This window comes from Xenopus laevis, chromosome 4S (assembly GCF_017654675.1).
Source record: "Xenopus laevis strain J_2021 chromosome 4S, Xenopus_laevis_v10.1, whole genome shotgun sequence".
NCBI classification, from domain to species: Eukaryota; Metazoa; Chordata; class Amphibia; order Anura; family Pipidae; genus Xenopus; species Xenopus laevis.
In genome coordinates, this window is record NC_054378.1 from 13,216,692 (window position 1) to 13,224,037 (window position 7,346).

Genomic DNA, 7,346 nt, shown 5'->3' on the forward strand with positions numbered 1-7,346 from the left:
TGGCACTGCGTTCTTGTAATAGAATTTTACAACTACAATAAAAGAAAATATAATAAACTTCTGTCAGAAAGACTGTGAAAAGGGGAAACTAATAAAAGTAGAGAAGGAACTGATATAGGGAAGGGCAGTGTCTATTGGTGCACCCTGCGGTAACCAGAAAGCATTTTAGGGGATTAAAAAAAAAATTTAAAAAAAAAGTATTTTTAGGAAACACGAACGAGTGTTCATAGCGAAAACTGACCCCTCGCTCCTGAGCAGAATAAAATGACTGTCAGTTCTGACTCATGAAAAATTTGTTTACAGTCCACTCTCTCAATCCCAGGACTGATGATCTAACGGCTGAACAGAAACTCCTGGATTTCTGCCCGTAAGCCACATGCCCGTCTTTCTGGAATAAAGAGGAACCGAGTTCTGCACAGACAGAGTCACAACAATCTGTTTAGTGGGGAGAATCCCGGCACCACGAGGGGGGGAATTAAACAGAACGGCTGCACCACTGGAAACAATCACGGTGCCATCCAACTGCCAGCGTCCAAAGGCAACTGCCATTGTGCTCCGCAGTTATGTTGGCACAACCAGTCTCCTTAGCAATGCAGCTCTGTCCATGTCCAATCATTAACCCTTTTCACACCAGCTTAATGTTATTAACTATTGCATGTATTCCTCTATACAGGTCCTCTTGGAATAACCTGCTAGTGATCTATGGGATCCAGATATATGTGTTTTTTTATTCAGCAGCTCTCCAGTTTGCAATGTCCGTAATCCAGTTGCTGGGGTCCAAATGACCCTAGCAACCACACATTGATTTGAATAAGAGACTGGGATATGAATAGGAGAGGCCTGAATGGAAAGATGAGCAATAAAATGTATTGATTATATGCCTTACAGAGCATTTGCTTTTCAGATGGGGTCAGTGACCCCCATTTGAAAGATGGAAAGAGTCCAAAGAAGAAGGCATACATATAATTTAGAAACTATAAAAAAATAAATATTGAAGACCAACTGAAATGTTGCTTAGAATTGGTCACTCTAAAACATACTTAAGGTTAACATAACCACCCCTTTAACAGTGAATATTAAAGCCAAACAGATGTGTTTACTTCTTACAGGAATGTAGCAAGAAATACACAAATAATATATCCCCAGCCCCACAGCACAGACTGCCAGCACACGTCTAATTGCCCCTGAGTGATCTAGCGAGAGATAGTGGCAGGTCTGTACATGAAATTCCTTTACATGAAGGAAAGCGCCCAGCTTGGTGAGACCTGCATGTACAACTACACGTCACATACACTTCTCTGTTATCAGAAACCCTGCCCTACGGAGCAGCTACTGATAGGCAGCGCTCTGTATACCAGCCTGCTGCACTGCTCACTAGAAATCATGTTTATTCATCTCTGGAAGTGCCAGACGACATTGCACTGGGCCCTTCATACGCTCAGTGGCCATGGAGAGAAGGAAGAACAGGCACTGGCTTTAAAAAAATGAACAGCAAGGGTGGGTAGAGGCAAGGGGAAAGCAACAGGGAAGGTAAGTGGATGATTTAGAGGTAGAAGCAAAGGGTGATGGGAAAGAAGCCATATTGGCAAAGGGAGAACAAACATGGCTAAAGGGAAGCAGCAATGAAAGTGTTACCTGTATATGAGGGTAGCAGCAGTAGTTAAAGAGTTAATAGTATGGGGTAGATTTATAGGGGGAGAAAGAGAAGGAAGAGGTGCAGAAAGAAAACAGGGTAGTTATAGAGGTCACAGGCAAAGAGGGTGTAAGAATAAGGGGAGGTAAGTGTACACTGCAGGGGCAAGAGAGTAAGGGGCCGAAGTAGGCAAAGGGGGGAATGGGGAAAAGGTCTAAATTGAGTAGGTGCACAGAGTCAAAGGGGAGGGGGGAGGTGGGTAGAGGCAAAGAGGGCAACGGAGAGGAAAGGATTAGGAGGGTCCAGTGGACAGAGGTAAAAAAGGCTGAGGTGGGGTAAGTGGCAGAGGAAGAGGGTGGGAGAGAGTGAGGAGGGGTAGGTGGGCAGTGGAACAAGAGATAAAGGGGGTTATGTGGCCAGAGGCACAGGGAGAGAGTGAGGAGGGGTAGGTGGGCAGTGGAACAAGAGATAAAGGGGGTTATGTGGCCAGAGGCACAGGGAGAGAGTGAGGAGGGGTAGGTGGGCAGTGGCACAAGGGGGAGGAGGGGTAGATGAGCAGGGGAAACAGAGAATGAATGGGGGCGAGTGCAAAAAGAAAGAAGATCTAGGGGTGTTTGTGTGAGTCGGGGTTCGGGGCAGGAGAGCGTACACACACGGGCTGGAATTGAAATGGAAGAAGAAATGGAAGAGGAATGGGAAGAGGGAAAAGCAAAGGGAAGAGGAATGGAAAGAGGAATGGGAAGAGGGAAAAGCAAAGGGAAGAGCAATGGGAATAGGAATGGGAAGAGAAAGACCACAGAGACCAATGTATGAGGAAAAGGGAGAGTGACTGGAGATGTGAGACACGACAGAAGGGAAGAATGGGACAGTAGAAAGGGAAATCGTGTGAGAATACACAAGGGAGGAGGAAGAGCAGACGTGTCCCTCACCTTTAGGGGGTCGGTGTCCGGCTACTCAAAATCTGTCTCGGGCTCCGGCGCTACCTCTGCACCCCACTTCCTGTCTCTCCCAACCTGACGTCACTGGATCACGTGATTATCCCAGGGGCCGATTCCTGCGGGAGAGCGGAGCGGTCACGTGATGCGGGGAGTGTCTCTGTGGGAGGAATTCCATTCTCCTCAGTGGCAAGAGCCTGCCCATTAGTCCTGTTCTACTTACCTGAGGCAGGAATGTGAGGCCTCTCTTCCACTCGCAGTTATTCTCTTGTTCAGACAACAACCCCACCCGCCCTGGGCTCCTTGATCTCTAGCCCTGCTGGCAGAGACTGTCGGGAGTTGTAGTTCTGCTGAACTGAATTCCAAAGAGTGTCCTTCGTTATTGTAACACCTGCATTGTTGTCAATTGTCCGTACATTCCAAACACCGTGTTTCTATAGTCACACTTTCCTGGTCTGTGCTTTGAAAACAACGTTTTTTTCGTGCCCTAATGTGCCAAGTGTGCGTCTCCCAATGCATGTTGGGTAATGTAGTTTTTGTATAACAATTTGCCAGCTGCCAAGTTTAATGTAGGACTACAATACCCAGCATGCAATTGGACTGACTTGTGTAAAAGTCGGGAGTTATCAGATTTTTGGCCTTTGTACCCCAGTTAAACATTCTCACATTTTCCGGTGACTTTCCTCAATTTCAGACAATTTTGAGGTAAAAATCTGCCAGCCATCAAAATGAGGTTGACCTATTTTACCAATATTTATTGAAATTATATATGAATCAGGGCCTTATGGGACCCCTATACCTCCTGGGCCCCCTCTGTAGTTATGTCCCTGGTGATGGGCAAAACTGTCCAATTCTGCTTCATGGAAAAATTTGGGAAACATCGAAAATTTTAAAAAAAGGACATATATTTATTTCTTGTTTTGGCTTTAATATTGTGCTATTTTTGGGCTACTTTTGAAGTGACTCTTGACTAGTTTTGGGCTGGTTTTGTAGCTTGGAGTCTGAGCTTTTGGGATATAAGGGGTTTCCAGGGAAACTCTCCCCCACCCCATATATATATAATTAGAGTTCTAGTTGTTAATTAGAACAGAAGGGATTGATGGGGGGGGGGGGCTGCTGGATACAGAAAAACTTGTCAGACTTGTGTCAGTTTGTAGCCTCATTAATTTGAATGATTTTTCTGCAGTGGGAATGAGGCCTTACATGACTTAGTACTAGTAGGTGTCAGTGGGGAGAGCAGACACAGGGCCATTGATCTTATCCCTTAATCATTTCATGTTTTTAGGGCCATATGAAACCACTGCACATTTCTATGGCTCCTGTCACGTCCTATTTAATTTTATATTTATATATGTACCAAGCAATGCACCAGCCAGCAACAAGGAAGCATTGCCAGTATACAGATCTATTTATCATGAGCAAAATGGTGTGAGATCACAATCTACCTTTTGGACACCAAAGATTAGAATATAGGGTTCCTACCTGGGATGTCAGGGCAGCTGGTTCCGTTAGGGTTGGCCCAGTATATAGGGTTCCTATATGGGACATAAGGGCGGGCAGCCAGTTCTGTCAGTGCTGGCCCAGTACATAGGGTTCCTAGCTGGGATGTCAGGGTGGCCTGTTCCATAAGGGTTAACTTAGTACATAGGGTTCCTACCTGGGATGTTGGGGCGGCCTGTTCCATAAGGGTTAGCTTAGTACATAGGGTTCCTACCTGGGATGTTGGGGCAGATGGTTCAATTAGTGTTGGTCTAGTACATAGGGTTCCTATATGGAATGTAAGACAGTCAGTTCTGTTAGGGTTGGCCCAGTACATAGGGTTTCTATCTGGGATGTCAGGGCAGATGGTTCCATTAGGGTTGGCCCTGTACATAGGGTTTCTATATGGGAAATAAGGCAGGCAGTTCTGTTACTGTTGGCCCAGTACATAGAGTTCTTAACTGAGATGTAAGAGCAGTCGGTTCCATTAGGGTTGGACCAGTACATAGGGTTCCTACCTGACTACAATACCCAGCATGCAATTGGACTGACTTGTGTAAAAGTCGGGAGTTATCAGATTTTTGGCCTTTGTACCCCAGTTAAACATTCTCACATTTTCCGGTGACTTTCCTCAATTTCAGACAATTTTGAGGTAAAAATCTGCCAGCCATCAAAATGAGGTTGACCTATTTTACCAATATTTATTGAAATTATATATGAATCAGGGCCTTATGGGACCCCTATACCTCCTGGGCCCCCTCTGTAGTTATGTCCCTGGTGATGGGCAAATCTGTCCAATTCTGCTTCATGGAAAAATTTGGGAAACATCGAAAATTTTAAAAAAAGGACATATATTTATTTCTTGTTTTGGCTTTAATATTGTGCTATTTTTGGGCTACTTTTGACGTGACTCTTGACTAGTTTTGGGCTGGTTTTGTAGCTTGGACTCTGAGCTTTTGGGATATAAGGGGTTTCCAGGGAAACTCTCCCCCACCCCATATATATATAATTAGAGTTCTAGTTGTTAATTAGAACAGAAGGGATTGATGGGGGGGGGGGGCTGCTGGATACAGAAAAACTTGTCAGACTTGTGTCAGTTTGTAGCCTCATTAATTTGAATGATTTTTCTGCAGTGGGAATGAGGCCTTACATGACTTAGTACTAGTAGGTGTCAGTGGGGAGAGCAGACACAGGGCCATTGATCTTATCCCTTAATCATTTCATGTTTTTAGCTCCATATGAAACCACTGCACATTTCTATGGCTCCTGTCACGTCCTATTTAATTTTATATTTATATATGTACCAAGCAATGCACCAGCCAGCAACAAGGAAGCATTGCCAGTATACAGATCTATTTATCATGAGCAAAATGGTGGGAGATCCCAATCTACCTTTTGGACACCAAAGATTAGAATATAGGGTTCCTACCTGGGATGTCAGGGCAGCTGGTTCCGTTAGGGTTGGCCCAGTATATAGGGTTCCTATATGGGACATAAGGGCGGGCAGCCAGTTCTGTCAGTGCTGGCCCAGTACATAGGGTTCCTACCTGGGATGTCAGGGTGGCCTGTTCCATAAGGGTTAACTTAGTACATAGGGTTCCTACCTGGGATGTTGGGGCGGCCTGTTCCATAAGGGTTAGCTTAGTACATAGGGTTCCTACCTGGGATGTTGGGGCAGATGGTTCAATTAGTGTTGGTCTAGTACATAGGGTTCCTATATGGAATGTAAGACAGTCAGTTCTGTTAGGGTTGGCCCAGTACATAGGGTTTCTATCTGGGATGTCAGGGCAGATGGTTCTATTAGGGTTGGCCCTGTACATAGGGTTTCTATATGGGAAATAAGGCAGGCAGTTCTGTTACTGTTGGCCCAGTACATAGAGTTCTTAACTGAGATGTAAGAGCAGTCGGTTCCATTAGGGTTGGACCAGTACATAGGGTTCCTACCTGGGATGTCAGGGTGGCCTGTTCCATAAGGGTTAACTTAGTACATAGGGTTTCTACCTGGGTTGTCAGGGCAGCTGGTTCCATTAGGGTTGGCCCAGTACATAGGGTTCCTAAATGGGATGTAAAGCAGCCAGTTCTGTTAGGATTGGCTCAGTATATAGGGTTCCTATGTGGGATGTAAGGCACCCAGTTCTGTTAGGGTTGGCCCAGTACATAGGGTTCCTGAGTTGATCTGTTGGTTTTGACAGCACAGACGAGATTTCACAGCCAATTTAAATCACATTTGCGTTTAATTATTTCCATCTTTTTTATTGGCAGTGGAAAATGCTTCAGTATTTTATTGAAAGAAAGCAATAAATAATACTGTGATAAAAATAGTTCAAAAGGTACATATAGACTGTACATACTTAGTTACATAATCAGCAATTACACAAAGAAATAAAATAAAACCGGATTAGAAAATGTAACAATGAATCCAATTTATACACGACAAATAAAAAGTTTCAACACAACGAGACGAGGCTGGTAATAAATAATATATCCTGATCCGAACAGATTGATTTCTATTTCTCACCGACGTTCCTTTTCTACTTTCACCTTTCCGTGATCTCGCGGAGTCCTGATTGGTTTAGCAGGTACAAAAACAAACGAGCAGAGGGAAAAGAAGAGCGAAAGGAAAAAGTCGAAAGGCCTTTTGTAAAATCGGGAAGTGTCGGTGACATTGTAGAACAGCTGAGCGATGAGCTGCCAATTGGTCCTTTTAAAATAGCGCCGAACCTACTGCAAAGGCCGGAGACTCATAGACACGGTACCACATAAACCCCCCCATGGGGCCCCAAAGTCACATGACTTTCCCAATAGGCAGTGGTTTGTTCTTCGTTCAAGCCTGGGATAGGCTGGAGATACTGTTTACATTGCTATTCTAGCCAATCACAGCCGTGAACCAATCCCATCCCTGAGAGCAGGGGGCACATACAGAGTAAAGACCGTAAACCAAAAACAGACCACCACCATTGTCATTCGGGTTGCCACCTTTTCTGGAAAAAAATACCGGCCTTCCTATATATTTATCGTTTTTCCCTATTAATAACATTGGGATCAACCATCATTTTTACCGGCCAGGCTGGTAAACCACTGGCCAGATGGCAACCCAAAATGTCACGGAGAGAACAAGAACACAGGGGCCCCAACGCTGAAACCCTAATTTACAGGAAATTGAATACATCTACATTTAGAACGCAAAGGGCACCTGCACTTGGGCAGTAACCCATGGCAACCAATCAGATGAGTGCTTCCAGTGGTCAACCTGCAGCTAGCTGAAAAAGCTAATCACTGATTGGTTGCTATGGGTTACT

At 44.7% G+C, this 7,346-nt stretch overlaps 2 protein-coding genes across 2 annotated transcripts in view; one reads left to right on the forward strand and one right to left on the reverse strand.

Moving 5' to 3' along the window:
* Positions 1-2,583, reverse strand: part of cttn.S (cortactin S homeolog) — a 77,761-nt gene extending 75,178 nt beyond the window's left edge. The window contains exon 1 of the mRNA XM_041591262.1: positions 2,563-2,583. The gene's annotated coding sequence lies outside the window, so the exon portion shown is untranslated. The remainder of the gene's footprint in view (positions 1-2,562) is intronic.
* Positions 1-7,346, forward strand: part of LOC121393442 (traf2 and NCK-interacting protein kinase-like) — a 52,002-nt gene that overhangs the window by 12,582 nt on the left and 32,074 nt on the right. The window lies entirely within an intron of this gene.